The sequence below is a fragment of the Diabrotica virgifera genome, chromosome 8 (assembly GCF_917563875.1).
Source record: "Diabrotica virgifera virgifera chromosome 8, PGI_DIABVI_V3a".
Lineage (NCBI taxonomy): Eukaryota > Metazoa > Arthropoda > Insecta > Coleoptera > Chrysomelidae > Diabrotica > Diabrotica virgifera.
The window spans coordinates 199,817,158-199,835,094 of NC_065450.1; the positions used below are offsets into that span (position 1 = coordinate 199,817,158).

Genomic DNA, 17,937 nt, shown 5'->3' on the forward strand with positions numbered 1-17,937 from the left:
TAATATAAATAATGATGATAATATAAATGATCGATGAATAAAAAGTGAATAAACCAAAACCACTTATCGGGGAAAACTCATTATAATTTTTTTAAGTGTTAAAAAAAGCTTTATTTTTGTTTTTTTTTAGTTTCTAACATCAAAAGTAGGTAAAATAATTTCATTAGGATTAATTTCATTTAGGATGCTAATGAGAGGGTGATTTTTACGATTTTTTTTTACCAAGCAAAGAGACCAACTTTATTTGGAACGTAACTTACTTACTTTCGATGCTAGAAACTTAAAAAAACAGAAATAAAGCCCTTTAAAAAAGTTGTAATGAGTTTTCCCCGAAAAGTGCTTATTTTTTTGGTTATTTTACGTTGGAAATATTCGACTTGGAATTTGACAAATAACAACCGATATTTTTTCACCCCCTAGAAGGGGTGAAACTCGCCCCAGTGCATAGCACATATCGGCACAATATCAGTTGTTTTTTTTTACCTGTTACCTTTGTGTATGCCAAATTTCATATCAACACAAGCAGTTCTTTAAAATCCACAGCAAAAGCCGTGAGTAAATTGACTATTATTAATTTGTAGACTAAAATATCTAAATGAAACTAACAGAATAAAATCAATATAATACAATCAAAAAAGAATATGAACATACTCAGAGTCACTCAACACGCGATGGAAAGAGCAATGCTTGGCAAATGCCCGGCAAAACTGCCGGGAAAAATTGGCTACAAGTAGCGTACAACAAAAAACAATGGAAAGGAAGACTTGAAGAGGCTTATGTTGAGATGTGGACGTGAATGGCTAGACGAAGAAAAAGAAGAAGAATACAATCAAAACAAAATAAATTAAAATGCTCGACTTCTGACATGTTCGCGCAATAGTAACTGAATGATAAGTATACTAATAAAATTTCGTGTATATTTATACCTTCTTCTTCTTTAGATGCCTGTGCGTATTCAGACGTTGGCCGTCATCATGTTTACCAGTTTCTGAAACCCTTCTCTATCGGCTGCTGCGGGAAATAATTCTTCTATTGTGTTTCCCCACCATTGTCTAATATTACGCAACCATGAAAGTTTCTTTCGGCCATTCCATCTCTTTCCCACCACTTTTCCTTGTATTGTAATAATGCGAAGTAGATGGTATTTAGGTCCTCTAATTATATGACCGAAGTATTATGTGTTTCTCATCCTTTTCTCCTATTTACATATACCCTATTTAATTTCTCAATTTTTTTTAAATTAATTTTTTTTTAATGTTGTTCTGAAGCTATTTCCTTGTGGCATTTTTATAATTAAGTATTTTCTATGGGAAATAAGCCATATTTTCAATAGTATTTTGTATTTTGACAACGAAACCCGATTTGGGCTTCGAAACGTTAATAAATTCATTTTTTAGTAAAATTGTGGCTTATTTCCCATAGAAAATACTTAATTTTTGTTTGTTTGTTTTTTTTTGCAATTTTTGACCCCGGGTTTTGGCGCCCTAAAGGATGGCGCCCGGGTGCAGTGCACATTTTGCACATATGGTAGCGGGGGCCCTGCATCTGTACACGATCTTCCAATACGAAAACCCTGTTGTTCATCTGCTAAACTTATCCTCTGATTCATTAGGTCTTATAAAATTTTAGTTGTAAGTTTTAGGGTAGTATTTAACAAGTTGATACCTCTGTAGTTTTCTGGTTGCTTTTATCTCCTTTTTTGAATAGTAGAATTAGTTCGCTCGTTCTCCATTCTTCCGGTATTTTATTGTGAAGTAAAAAAATACGAAGTAAAGAAAAATTACGTTTTTTTATATTATGATTCTTGAATAGATTGTGCTAGCGATAAAAGAATTGCGGTTGCCTCATCTAATCCAATCGTTGAACGCTGACATTGACTCCTCAGTCAAAGCGTATTCAGTATTCAGTAATCGATCGAGTAATCAGCAGTAGAGTACGAGTACGGCGATCCTCAGTAACTACGCAGGTCGATTATGCTGTGCCGGTACGCATTGAATTCAATCAGCTGAAGAACATAATGTTTTGATATCTCTTTTTAATTTTCGTCCAAGAACAATATTTGTTTATTTATTTGTGTTAAAAAAGTGCAAGTTTTGCTTCAAATAAAAATTAAGTATAGGTAAGGCATCAATTCACAATAATTAAGTTTTTGAAACATTTGTAAATATGTAGTTCTGATGTTCTGAATCAAATGTGGTGAAAGAAATTACTTACATTATATTTTTAACCCAATTTTGACATTTATATATCAAGTATTACTTAGTTTTATGTACGGAAGCAACAGTTCTTCTTCTATGTTGTATTAGGTACTTCTTCATTTGCCGTCTTCTTTACCCTACCCATCAATATTTTCTTTGCATGTCATATAATATATATTGCGCAGACTTTTCTTTCCATAAGTAATGTACCAATAGTACCTACCCATGCAACTTAAGATTTTTTTGTTCCTGGCTGTTATGCTAGAAAGTTGTACAATTCTATTTTTGTTATTTTTTTGCGTTATATGTGATTAAAATTAAAAATAAGACAGAGCTCACAGCACAGCCCACCACTCCTTCATTCATCCCTCTATTAATAGAGGTTAGAGGCTCTATTGGTAGAGGAACCCAAGCGGGGATTTTTGCAGTTACTAGAGCTCGTCAGATTATCACATGGGGAGAAACCTTGTACCCTGTAAATGTACCTCTACCATATATTGACTCTTAAAACAGGGGAGTTCGTTAAGCGGGTCTAAAAAAAATCTATCATTAGAAAAACTCGAAATCGTCAGATTAAGATCAGATAAGTTAAGTACATACAAAATAGGATATATTTAAAAAAATCTGAAGATTTGAGCGCGCGTAAGGAAATGAGCGAGTCACAAAGTTTCACAAAAAAAGCATGAACGTCAGATCGAAAAACTAAAAAATACGTGTTCAATATTTTTCAAAAATCTATCGAACGATACCAAAAACGACCCCCACGGAGAGGGGTGGGGGGTAAATTTTAAATACGAATCCCGCGATATTTCGCGAAATGAACTCCAGATCGAAAAACTGCAAAATACACGTATTCAATATTTTTGAAAAATCTATCGAATGGCACGAAGCACGACCCCCCACGGAGGCGGGGTGGGGGGTTACTTTAAAATCTTAACTAGAAGCCCCCAATTTTTATTACAGATTTGGATTCTTTACGTAAAAATAAGCCACTTTTATTCGAGACATTTTTTCGAATTATGGATAGATGGCGCTATAACCGGAAAAACTAGTTGGAAATGGAAAATTAAATTAAAAAATGGAAAGTAGGACCTACCCACAAAAATGGAAAACCTTACTTAATTTTTTTTTTTGGTTTTGGGACCTACTCTTCCTTTACAACCCAATAGGTTCCCATAACGCTCGAGTAACTACAAATTTAGCATACTTGCCTCCCCTACTATATCAACAAAAACGTAATTTTTTCGTTTTTATTTATTTTTTTGCAGTGGGTGGCAATCAATTTAAAAATTTCCAAAAATTCACACGCTTAGTTGAGGCTTTTATAAAACTTCAGTGTATTTTATCAAAAAATATATTTCTGGTTTATTCAGATTTTTCCATAAGGTGGGTCACCTTCAAAACCCCGAAAAACTGGTTTTTAGGGGTTTTGGGGGATTTTCTCCATTTTATAGACTCCAAAATATTATAAGTAAATAATTTGTTTAAACCCCAAAAAAACATGTTTTTTCAAAACTGAAAAAATTCCAGTACCGTTCCACTATATTTCTTACTTACACTACATCTACCATTGCATTATACAGGGTGTAACAAAAAAAAGGTCATAAATTAAATCACATGTTCTGGGACCAAAAATAGTTCGATTGAACCTAACTTACCTTAGTACAAATGTGCACATAAAAAAAGTTATAGCCCCTTGAAGTTACAAAATAAAAATCGATTTTTTTCAATATATTGAAAATTATTAGAGATTTTTCATTGAAAATGGACATGTGGCATTGCTATGGCAGGGATATCTTTAAAAAGAAATAAAAGTGAAATTTGTGCACCCCATAAAAAATTTATGGGGGTTTTTTCCCTTAAACCCCCCAAAATATTTGTGTACGTTCCAATTAAATTATTATTGTGGTACCATTAGTTAGACAAAGTGTTTTTAAAACTTTTTGGTCTCTTTGTAATTTTTAGATAAGTCAGTTTTTATTGAGATATTTTGAACATTTGTATAATCCAACACAAAATTTTACATGGTAAGTAAGATTATAAGAGACCTGGTAATAATATGAAAATTTATTGTGAATTTACATTTTTTAGGCATGTTTTGAAACATATTAATATCTCGATAAAAAATCGTTTATCGAAAAAATAATAAGAGGCAAAAAAGTTTTAAAAATATTGTGTTTAACGAATGGTACCACAATAATAATTAATTGGAACGTACACAAACATTTGGGGCGTTTAAGGGAACAAAACCCCCATAAAATGTTTATGTAAACATATTCAAAAAGAAGCCGCATCTCGATAAAAACTAGCTTATCGAAAAAATACCAAGAGGCAAAGAAGTTTTAAAAACATTGTGTTTAACTGATCGTACCGCTGAAATAATTTAATTGGAACGTACACGAAAATTTGGGGTGGTTTAAGGGAACAAAACCCCCATAAAATTTTTATGGAGTGTACAAATTTCACTGTTATTATTTTTTTGGGATATCCCTACAATAAGAATACCATACAGTGCCGGATTTAGTTCATGGACCGCCGGGGGCTGTCATACTATACCGCCACTCTCCAGTAGGTATAGATGCGTCACAGGTTAACAATTCATTAAAACTATTTTAATATTATTAGGTAATTTATTACAAATATACAAAAAAGCCACAAAGACACAAAGTCACAACTTATAAAGTAAATTAACATAATTATTTACAAACAAATTTTCCTGGACTTCTTACTTGGAAACAGGTCGATGATTTTATTAAAATCTAATTTTGTAAGTAGATCATTATTAATATTTAAAACAGCGAACGAATTTAATGTTTCTTCCGTCATCGTATTTCTCAAATAATTTTTGACCCGTTTTAAAGTGGAAAATGATCTTTCACCAGTTGCGTTAGTAACCATCCACGATAAGAAGATTCTTAGTGCTATTTCTACGTTTGGGAAGGTTGCATTTATATTATTTTTAAGCAAAAGCTCCATCACAAAAGTAGCACTGTAAGTTGTTGGATTTTTATACTTAACTTGGCCTAGTAGTGACATTAAAAAATGTTTTAATTGAATATACTCACTTGCTAGAGATGTATCCAAGTCATTCGAATAAATATTCACTAATACCGACGCTTTGTCTGAAATCACGTTATCCTCTGAAAGAGGTAGAGAAAAGAAAAGTGAGAAAGTGATGGCAAGATCTTCATAAGCTTTTCCTCTAGATTTCAGATTATTTGCCAAATATTCAATTGTTTTATACAGCACTTGGGCTCTAATCTTATTTTGCGGTGTAAGGATCTCTTCTGTATCTGCTTCGTCAAACTGTAATTTTCTTTTGCGACTTCTAATTTCTTTGCTGTATTCCATTTGTTGTGATAAGGGCTGCCCCTTTTGTTCAAATAAATTACATTTATCACGAAGAGACTCGTAAAAATGTTTTAATGAACTATACAAATACGAACATGTATGTAAGTTCATATTTGCGCTTTGTAAAGATTTACTTGCTAGGTCAGTTCTTTCCAGTACTTCGAACCAAAAGGCAACATAAAAGGCATCGTCTTGAAAAGAAGTGCTCGTTGGTATACTATCTTGCCTGGATTTGGTAAAATAAAAAACGTAATCTTGGGTTTTTTAATACTGCATTTAATTTTTGTTGTTTTTCTAACTTTTGTCGTTTCCAAAATGCACCTCCTTCCTTTCCGCTCATTTTTTAGAAACGTCACGAAAACACTTCACTAATAAGTAAGTAAAATTTGAGACTAGTCTCGAAAACTGCGCTAAACGACTGACGACATGGCGTGTTGAGTGTTGGAGCCGGACACGCTGCCGCCAGGCGCAGTGGCGCTGGCCGATTTCCCGGAAACATGAAACGTATTTTTGTGCGACCTGCTACCGCAGGCACGGATCTTATCGGTGACGAGACGAAGTTTTATTACCATGCTATTTCAGAAAATCAACCCCATAAATTTGAAGTATACACATAGAGAATTAAAACGTGATGGGAGCGACGTACCGCCTCTCAAAATTTACCGCCTCTCAAAATTTACCGCCGGGGGCTAATAGTCCCATACCCCCCCTTAATCCGGCACTGATACCATATGTCCATTTTCAATAAAAAATCTTAATAGTTGTCGATATATTGGAAAACATTGATTTTCTTTTTGTAACTTCAAAGGGCTATAACTTTTTTTATGTGCACATTTGTACTAAGGTAAGTTAGGTTCAATCGAACTATTTTTGGTCCCAGAATATGTGATTTAATTTATGACCTACATTTTTGTTACACCCTTTAACACTGTCATAGACTGCTTTCAATTCGACGAACAGATGGTGTGTAGGTATACCTGAAATTTGTCTAGTCTATTGCGGGTATTTTGTGTATTGTTGACTTCCTGGCAGTGAATCCGCATTTGTAATGTCCAATAACTTGTCCAATAACCGCATTGGTAATGTTCTGCCATATAAGTATGTAGGTACTATCAGTTAATGGATTACTGGCAAAAGATGGTCACCACATTCGATTTTGGATGGCATTTGTTGATACTTCTTCTCTTGACGCTTCAACATGTAGTTGCTGATCTATGCTTAGTTGATTTTGTATGTTGTCGATCTAAAAGGTTTGAACAGTATTTTGCATAAATGATTATATGACTATTTTGTGGGGAAATCGTGCCCCACCTATTACCACATTCTTGATCATAGCAAAGTTTGAGTCTTAGTCCGTTGTCATCTGAGTCTGCTTGTAGACTCTCTTTATCGATGGTAAGAGAAAAGATATTATTTCTTCCGAGTTTGGCATTAACCCATTTAACTACTGACGTGGATATTTCATAACGTAGAACATGCGGTATGTCATACCGTTGCCCATTCTCCTTTGTTTTCAATATGAATTTGTCTTATATCACTGTATTTGTTTTTTGCATCAACTACGGAATGATTCTTCACACTTCTGTGGAATAAAATACTGCTCCAAATAAAATAAACTTTATTTTTTCAAAAAAATTATGAACGCGTGCATATTAAAAAATGTTGGAGGTTAATTCTTACAAAATCCTTTAGAACTGAATTACAAAAAAACTAACATTGGTAACTAAAAATAGTAAAATAATGTTAAAAGCATTTGAAAGCAAAACAACTGGATGAATTTGCTGCCATAATAATAGCGAAAGAATACTGGATGGACTGCTTTTAAGTATAGAAACGTAAACACTGACATGCAGTATGTGATACTGCAAGAAAACTTTACGTCAATGTAGCTCAAAGACCATACATTACAAACCATACTAACCATACTAAAACTGCAGAAGTTGGGAGCAAGTACAATTACACACCACTTGAAGGCAGGCGCGGATCCAAGGGGTGGCAATGGGGTCAATTGCCCCCCCCCCCTTGAGACCTCGCCTGGTCACTACTGACACTTTTTTTAAGAAAGAGATATTTACGATTGAAAATAACTGAACAACTGAAACATAAATAAGGCAGAATTCCTTGGAATCGAAAATTATTAAAATGTAAATATCTTTGGAACATTAAATGAAAAATTCCCACAATAAATGTCTTTCTTACTATACCAGCTAATGTCAGAGACCAGATAACAATAGTAATTGCCGCTGCTACGTTTCTAGAAAGGTTTGTATTGTTCATTGTTGACTACAATAAAGTAACCGATTTAAAAATTGGTCGGTCGACAGAATCCTATGTATAGAGTATAGACCTAAAAATGGAAAATACCCAACTAATAAATAAGTTAACTTTAACTACCCGCTGTTGTAGCTAAATGGCACGTATACATTGTACATACACAGTAAGATTGTTTATTCTTCACCCTTATACAAGTAACTCATTGTCTTGAAGAATAGACGGTATGGAATAAATATTTTGTTGTATTGAGTGATCGTATTGCCAGTTCATTGAGTTCTTGCATACTACTAACACGTTGTAGTAATCCGGTCAACTTAGACATCAAAATGCTTGGCAAATAACAAAAATTGCCGGAGAGCCAAATTTTGGTGGAAAGCTAGGGTATACCATAACAAATAAAGTTTAAAAAGTCCCCATCGATCCCATGTGTGCGTCAAAAGTTATTCGGGGTCAAAGGTCAAAATTTGAGATTTTTTGGATTTTTTTCGAAAACGTTAAGTTTTATAAAAAAAAACCTTAAACGAAAGTTGTAGATCTTAAAATTCTCTACAAAAATAGTTCTTACTATTTTTTTCCTAAGAGTTGCCATTCCTGAGATATCGCGATTCTAAGAGTCACATTATACATGATATGCACACGTTTCCCCTGTAGGCCTACTCCACTAACTGTTTTTACAATTTTAGGATAATTTAAGGAAACAATACCGGTCAAGTTCTAGATATTACCTTATTATTGATATTGATTATTGATATTGCTATTGATTATTAGGTTAACTATTGTTTTGATTTCTTTAGATATTTTAATCAGATTCTATTCTTGAAAGTCTACTTCAACAGTCAAGTCTTCTTCGATTTCATCTTCTTCCTCTTCCTCTTGCTGGATGTTCAAAAATTGTTCAAATGTGACTGAGTCATTGGTCTCTTCATTAAAATCACAGGAGTCTTCCTCTGTTGTACTAAACTGGACATTTGAGGAAGACTGACCTTGGCAGTTGGTACACACTAGAGAACACAGCAACCCGACTTTTTTACATCCACATTTGGCACTACAACCTTTTTTGCAATTGCAAAAAATAGTGTTAAGGAGTTTTTCTGGAGCAGGTGGGAGTAAGATTTTAATCGGTTCCAGAGTATTATCTATTAATTTTAAACCCCAGTCTTCTGAATTCAGTTCATTGCCTAGCCATGTTTGAACTTGATAATATACTTGATACAAATGTTGAAAAGCAGATGCTGATGTTGGAGGAAGACATGATAGTTGTACTTGTTTCTTGTTTCGCGTATTTTTTACAAAAGTTAAGTATCGGTATTTATCAAGACAAATAATTTTTTTGGAGCTCCATAAACCGCAAGAAGAAAGCGAATTCCTTCCGTAATTATTGTTTGCGGTGTAGAATCAAGGTCTGTAAAAACTTTACAGCAGTCAGTCAAATCTTTTTTTTCGAATAATTTAAGTATGTACTGACGTTTTGCCCCTTCTGTACATTGCGGACGTAGTGTCGCAGCCGGTTATCGCATGTAAAAATAAAATGTAATTTTGGTATTTGGGATAAGCCGATAAACTATTCGAAGAATATATCTCTGTTCGCTGTTGATATTTACGGAAGGAATTCGCTTTCTTCTTGCGGTTTATGGAGCTCCAAAAAAAATTATTTGTCTTGATAAATACCGATACTTAACTTTTGTAAAAAATACGCGAAACAAGAAACAAGTACAACTATCATGTCTTCCTCCAACTATCATGTCTTCCAACAGTATATTATCAAGTTCAAACATGGCTAGGCAATGAACTGAATCCAGAAGACTGGGGTTGGAAATTAATAGATAATACTCTGGAACCGATTAAAACCTTACTCCCACCTGCTCCAGAAAAACTCCTTAACACTATTTTTTGCAATTGCAAAAAAGGTTGTAGTGCCAAATGTGGATGTAAAAAAGTCGGGTTGCTGTGTTCTCTAGTGTGTACCAACTGCCAAGGTCAGTCTTGCTCAAATGTCCAGTTTAGTACAACAGAGGAAGACTCATGTGATTTTAATGAAGAGACCAATGACTCAGTCACATTTGAACAATTTTTGAACATCCAGCAAGAGGAAGAGGAAGAAGATGAAATCGAAGAAGACTTGACTGTTGAAGTAGTCTTTCAAAAATATGAATCTGATTAAAATATCTAAAGAAATCAAAACAATAGTTAACCTAATAATCAATAGCAATATCAATAATCAATATCAATAATAAGGTAATATCTAGAACTTGACCGGTATTGTTTCCTTAAATTATCCTAAAATTGTCAAAACAGTTAGTGGAGAAGGCCTACAGGGGAAAACACGGTAAAAAAACGCGCCGAGTGTGCATATCATGTATAATGTGACTCTTTGAATCGCGATATCTCAGGAATGGCAACTCTTAGGAAAAAAATAGTAAGGACTATTTTGTAGAGAATTTTAAGATCTACAACTTTGGTTTAAGGTTTTTTTTTGATAAAACTTACCGTTTTCGAAAAAAATCCAAAAAATCTCAAATTTTGACCTTTGACCCCAAATAACTTTTGACGCACACATGGGATCGATGGGGACTTTTTAAACTTTATTTGGTATGGTATACCCTAGCTCTCCACCAAAATTTGGCTCTCCGGCAATTTTTGTTATTTGAAATGTCTATATAGACCGGGTTAGTAGGTAGAAATCTTAAAATTTATATTGTTCAAGTGATCAGTGAAGGATTCGTTTTAAAAAGTACCTAAGTGATTAAAAAATATTAGTTCACTAGATTCAACTGAAATATTCGTATTATGTCTGTTTAAGAAGATGTTTAATAAAAAATCGTTCTGGTATAAGTACATATTCCTTTTTTTCGAGATTAAGCAAAATGTATGTAAATCTATATGTATATTTAAAAGAGGATATTTACAGATTTTGCATTTTTTTTGTCCTTTGTGTTATAAAAATTACAGGATTTTTTTCTTATTATATATTGCTATAGATTTTAAAAGCTTATCCTTAAAAAGTCTGTTTTAACTGATATACGAAATTCTATTGTTTATTTGTTTGAAATCCATAAATTTTGGCTTTTCTTCGGGACAAACCCTAAAAGCTGTGCCTACATGTCTTGCATACCTACCATAACGTATAAACATCTTTTTTTTATTTTTGCTTGTCCATTCCATCTAATATCTTAAATTAATTCCATCTAATATCTTGAATTCCTGCAATTTTTGCATCATTCTTATCCTTATCTAGTACCCTCGCTAGTTTTTAAATTTTTTCTTTTAAATTAGTATACCTACCTAATTTAGTCAATGAGGGTATTTGGCTCCGGGATCCGAATTTCATCCTACTGCATCAATTTACTTGATATTTTCACAATAAGTAGGTAATAGCTCAACAAACAAAGTCTAACCTATATCCTATGCCGCTTTTATCTCGGGGGTAGTTCCGACCCCCTCTCGGTAGAGGAAAATTTTTGGTCAATATAACCACGGAAGTGGAAGCTAGAGAATCTAATTCTAAGTAACAATAACATTTTTGTTTTTGATAACTCGATCCTTTTTGAGTTAATCGTGGTTGAAAATTAGCCATTTTCATTGAAAAATGGCACCCTTTTGGATAGTTTCTTGCGAATACCTTAAAAGTTATTCACCTAACAAAAATGATCTACAGGAAAAGAGTCCACTTGAATACCCTTTCAAATGAGCTACCACACGACCCCTATTTCCTTTTTAAAAATAAGGTGTTGGGGACGTGGAAGGGAGGGGGTTGACAAATGACAGATGTATGTATCGTAAAAATGTGTCCCCCTTAGAACAAAAATCGACCTGCTTCGACATTTCCTTAAAATCTAATAACTACCGCCAAATATTGAGGTTGGTATCTTTTCTTTGGCCCACCCTGCATACTTAAAACATTTTTGTAGATTACGAAAAAGAATCCTGCGTAGTGACGAGAAAAATTTTATTTCATTGCCCCCCCCCCCCCCTTTGCAAGGTTGCTGGATCCGCCGTTGCTTGAAGGTATGCATACATTAGTCGAGGAAATGAAGCATTTTGGCTCGCAATTTTTTCGTCCAGCATGGATTTACTTGAAATTTTCACAGAAGGTAGGGAATAGTCCAAGGATCATTTTCTATATCATGCTGCTGTACGCTAGAACCTTGGGGGTAGTTGCTACCCCATCTCGGGGGTGAGAATTTTTTATTACATTTTAACCATGTAAATTGATGTAAAACGTAATTTTAAGAAAAAAATGTTTTTTACATTTTCTTCGTAAAACTAATATTTTTCGAGTTATTCGTGGTTGAAAGTAACAGTTTTTCGACGGAAAAATCAACTTTTTTAGAGAGTTTTTTGATAATAACTCGAAAAATAAGCATTTAATCAAAAAAACTGAAGATATCAAAATTGTATCTTTTAGTAACACAAACAAAACTGTTTTTCTATAATATTTTTACGACCAATACAAACCGAGATACGGCATGTTAAAGGTTAGCTTTTTTCGTCAAATGCATAATTTGAAATAATCAAAGCCAAATAACGGGAAAACTTTGCATTTTTCCAGGAAAACTTACATCATGTTTTTTCAAGCATACAATAAGATCTTTCAAAAAAAAAACAAATAAAAAGTTTCTAACATAAAAATTGAGCAACTCATGATCAAAAAAAAGTCGGTACCTATTTTTCTCTACGAAAAAAACAGTGAAAACAACCCCCTAACTACCCTTGAAACTAAAAATTGGTCTTTGTCTTTCTGTAATTCCTTTTATATTTATATTATCAATACACCCAAGAAGTTTGACCTATTTAAAAGGCCTAATTTTAGAAAAATTGGACTTTAAAGAAAAATTGATTTTTTGCAATTTTGCATTTTTTATCATTTTCTTCAAAATATCTCCGAAAACACTGGAGATACAAAAAAAAATGATAGACTACTAAATTGTAGCTTTTTAATAGCTAAAATTTCCTTATACATAGATTATCATTACAGTGAACAGTTAGCGGGATATAGCTGTTTAAAACATCTATTTACGAGCAAACATCCCATTATAGTCCTGTCGCCAGGGGGGGTACAACGGCCTCCTTAATTCAGATGGACTTACCCAAGTTTTTTTTTATATATTTTGACCCGTAGAATACGAATTTTTTGGGTAACAGTTGATCCGGATTTCGATACATATAAACAAAGAACTTCAGGAATTACATAACAGCGATTTCTCGCAAAACAAAACATATTTTTGTATTTTTTGGGTCATTTTAAGCAAAAAATCTTCCTACAAGTTTTTTCGTAGAATGCATAGTTTTCGAGATAACCGCGGTTGAACTTTCAAAAAATCGAAAAATGGCAATTTTTGAACCCGAATAACTTTTGATTAAAAAATAAAGTAGCAATTCTGCTTAACGCATTTGAAAGTTTAAGTCAAATTATATCGGTTTTGATTATTTGCATTGCTAAAAATTAATTTTTTTACTGCTGAACAAAGCTATAAACACATAGTGTTTCCCGTGCCTAATACATGCGTTTTAACGCATGCTACGTAGAAATTGCCTCGCTTGCGCTTGTAGCTACTCTACCTACTCGTTCGATTTTAAATGAGAAATCATTGAAAACATCACTCACGCACTAGGTGTTTATAGCTTGGTTTACCAATAAAATAATAAATTTTTAGCAATGCAAATAATCAAAACCGATATAATTTGACTTAAACTTTCAAATGCGGTAAGCAGAATTGCTACTTTATTTTTTAATCAAAAGTTATTCGGGTTCAAAAATTGCAATTTTTCGATTTTTTGAAAGTTCAACCGCGGTTATCTCGAAAACTATGCATCCTACGAAAAAACTTGTCAGAGCATTTTTTACCTACAATGACCCAAAAAATACAAAAAGATGTTTTGTTTTGCGAGAAATCACTGTTGTGTAATTCCTCAAGTTCTTGGTCTATAACAATCTTATCGACATCCGGATCAACTGTTACCCAAAAAATTCGTATTCTACGGGTCAAAATATATAAAAAAAACTTGGGTAAGTCCATCTGAATTAAGGAGGCCGTTGTACCCCCCCTGGCGAGAGGACTATTATTCTAGCCCTTTAAACCCACCTCAATTAAAAATTAAGGGATCTTACGGAATTTAATTTACACAGTCTTATTACTATTTAAAAATCCTACAAAACTATTATTGAAAAAATTTTTATCGCCAAAAATGAAGGAGCTATGTTTATAAAACTAATTTTTTTTTTCGAAAAATTCGAATAGTCTCTTATAGAGCATTTTCAATGTACCTATATAATACCACAGAGCCGGTTCGTATACTGGATGACTAAAAAACTATTTGTATGTGTATTTTTATATATTTGTAAATTCGTATTTTTGTGTAAATAAATGTTTTTGTAATTCTTTAATTCTACTTTTTTTTCTGTATAGATCTATTAAATTGTCTACTTATAAAAATTGCAATGTTATTAAGGGTGGTTTTTAAGGGTTGAAATATTATGATATTATATCCTAAAGCATAAAACAATCATTATTTAACCAGTCAAAACCAAATTTTACCTATATTAAAGTTTACAATGTTTTTATAAAATTTTTGAAAATAAGGGTAGTTTACACCCCTAAAAATAATCAATGCCCTTGAGCATGCTATAGAATATGAAGTACAGGGTAAGATGATCGTAACCCCAAATTTTTATGTAAATTGATGCAAGCCGAAATTATTCTTTTATGATAAGTAAACTTTTCATATATAGCTCCAATAAGGGTGGTTTTAAGGGTTGAAATATTGTGATATTATATCTTAAAGCACAAAACAATCATTATGTAACTAATAAGAAGCAAATGTTGACATTATTAAAATTTAAAATGTTATTTTATAATTTTTTACAATTAGGGGTGGTTTTCACCCTTAAAAAACCAAAAGCGTACAACGGCTCAATATAGAAAATGAACTAGAGGGTGAAATGAGCCTAATCCCAAATTTTTGTACAAATCGATGCTGGACGAAAAAATTGCGAGGTTTTGCCATTTTTCCAGCTTCATTTCCTCGACTACATGGTTTTCTAGAAATCTTTTATAAAACAAATTTTACAAGAAAATATATTTTCGGAGGGGTATGGCATATCACATGTCAGTGGTTAAGGATTAAAGTCTCTTGCTAATATTTCAACATAATTTTTGGGGTACATATCGTACGATCAAGTTTGTTTGAATCAAAATGGTATAAAAAACGCTGCAATATACCTTAATAAAAAATACCACAATCTAATCTACTACAAAATTTTTATCTGAACATAAACTAATTGCATCCTCATAAAAATCGAACTTTACCTCTGTGCCATGTATCATTCACGAGCAGTTTAATCTTACTTGATAACTTGGGACTTTGATTTCTTTGAATAAATTATATTTTATTAACAATTTGCTATTTCTTTGATACTAATTGATTCTTATTATATAATAGAACATTATTCAATTCTGCAGTTTTCTCTACCGGCGGTCGGACATGGTACAAAGTTCACTCAAATTACTCATAGGAATCCTTTTAGCTAAATAATCTCCGGCCTACGTATTTTAGACCGGAATTTTAATAGTTGGTATTTACGTTTTTCATCAAAATCTCTCTGTTTAAACAATTATGCCAGTCAATGAGAGAAAAAACAGGATATTACCTCCGAATTCTATCCTACTGCATGAATTTTAATGAAATTTTAATACTTATCTGCTAATTCAAAGTCTACCGTATGTATCGTCTATTAAAATAGTTAAACACGTATTTACGAAAATATATTTATTTTAATACTCAAACTCGTTTACAATGGTCAAAATCAATCGCACACCAAATTATATTACTTTTCGCCACGAACTTAGGATACCAATTCATCATCTATCCTATCGCCTTCCGCTGTGTTTATATGTCATCACCGCACCGAACTACCCGTATCGACTCTGTTCCAAGCTGATGACATGACCATATTATAAGGAAATTAGTGACTCAAGCCGATCACCGTATTAAGAATTGAGTGTGTACCAGCGTAAAGCGTACCTAGTACCAGCGGAATGGAAGGAAAGTCTCCTGCTACCGATACTCAAAAAGGAGACTCGAAAAATCCTGAAAATTATAGAGGCATTAGTCTGATGAACAGCACATTAAAATTGTTGACGGCAGTCATAAAAGATAAAATCGAGGAAAAAGCGAATATGGCAGATGAACAGCAAGGCTTCCGGAAGAACCGCAGCACAATAGATGCAATTTTTATTATCAGGCAAATAGTAGAAAAGTCTATTGAATATGGAAAACCAGCATACATGTGCTTTGTAGATTTAAAAAGTGCTTTTGACAGGGTGAGGCGAAATGATATCTTAAATTTATTACAAGCTGAACAAATAGACCACCAGATAATAAGACTAATTAAGGAAATTAACAAGAACCACAAGACCAGAGTTATAATGTCAACAGGAGAAACAGAACGCATAGAACTAAAAGGAGGAATCCGCCAAGGAGACTCGCTCAGCCCATTGTTATTCAATATGATGATGAATCAAATAATTCACGAAGTCAGAAAACGACATGGATACCACATGGGAGCGCATAAAATCACGATACTATGCTATGCCGATGATGCAGTACTAATTGCTGATAACGAGGATGACCTACAAAGGCAGCTCCACACTTTCAATCTCACAGCAAATAAATTTAATATGAGAATATCGGTAGAAAAAACTAAATGTATAGTGATAAGTAAAGAGCCGCGTAGATGCAAGTTAGACATAGACGGCAAAATTGTAGAACGAGTAATGAAATTCAATTCCCTAGGAGTAGAGATCACTAGTGACAGGAATATAAGAACAGAGACTACAACACAAGCAACAAAAGCGGCAAGAGTAAGTGGTTGCCTCCGGGAAACCATATGGAGAAACAAATATCTGACCACGGAAAGCAAAATAAAAGTATACAAGACAACAGTAAGACCTATCCTAACATATGCAGCGGAGACAAGGACCGATACAAGAAAGACGAAACAACAAATCAACAATATCGAAATGAAAGTATTAAGATCAACAGCGGGCATATCATTAAGAGACAGACAAAGCAACAGAAGTATACGAGAACGTTGCAAAATTCAAAATATTAACAGGTGGATAAAAACAAGAAAGAAAAACTGGAACGAACATGTAAATCGAATGGAACCAGATAGATTAGCGAACATCTGTAAAAACAACAAGCCGTATAGCAGAAGACCCGTTGGAATGCCGCCGAAAAGGTGGAAAGACAATGTACAGTCAACAACAACTGAAACGGAATAAGAGGCAGACAAACAGAAGTAATCCTAGTCGCTCGAAGAAGAAGAAGAAGAAGAAGCCGATCACCGTATTCAGAATTGAGTGTGACTGCACAATGTCATACATAACAGAACTACCAGTATTCCGTTTTAAGCTGATTAGGATATTAGGAAGTTAGTGACTTAAGCTTATCACCGTATTAGGATGATAGTGTGACTGCATATGCCGTTGTGCGCTTTTATCTTGGGGGTGGTTCCCACCCCTTCTCGATGGCGGAAAATTTTTTGGTCAAAATAACCACGGAAGTTGCTAGAGAACCTAATTCTAAACAAAAACTGTTCGATAATTTTTTTCAAAACTTAATACTTTTTGAGTTATTCGTGGTTGAAAATTTCCCATTTTCATTGAAAACATGTCACCTCTCAGGACGGTTTTTTGCGAATACCTTTAAAATTATGCATCCAACGAAAAAAACTATATAAAACATTTTGATAGCTTATGAAAAATCAAACAGACTCGTTTCTTCATAATCATAAACCTTCTTCTGGTTATAATACATATACATATAATGGTAGGTGAAAAAAGATTTTTTTTTGGTGCATGGTCAAATCAGTGTGTTCAACTTAAAATAACAGAAAATTGCCGATTTTAGGGGTATCATGCCACAAATACCTTTTATGGTGGTTGAAAAGACCTTTAAAATGAACAGTGTTAAATGTCAATTACATTTAAAATAAGCGAGATATTATTATGGTTAAAAAAAATTGATGACTAATGTATTTTAAGGAAAAATGAAAAGTATATTTAACCCCTCATCCGCCAGAATTTAAATGCATAATTTTTCTTCTATAATA

At 33.3% G+C, this 17,937-nt stretch overlaps 1 protein-coding gene across 1 annotated transcript in view; it reads left to right on the forward strand.

The window, feature by feature from the left end:
• Nucleotides 1-1,887: 1,887 nt before the first annotated feature.
• Nucleotides 1,888-17,937, forward strand: part of LOC126890556 (1-acyl-sn-glycerol-3-phosphate acyltransferase alpha) — a 98,716-nt gene continuing 82,666 nt past the window's right edge. Inside the window, exon 1 of the mRNA XM_050659582.1 lies at nucleotides 1,888-2,119. The gene's annotated coding sequence lies outside the window, so the exon portion shown is untranslated. The remainder of the gene's footprint in view (nucleotides 2,120-17,937) is intronic.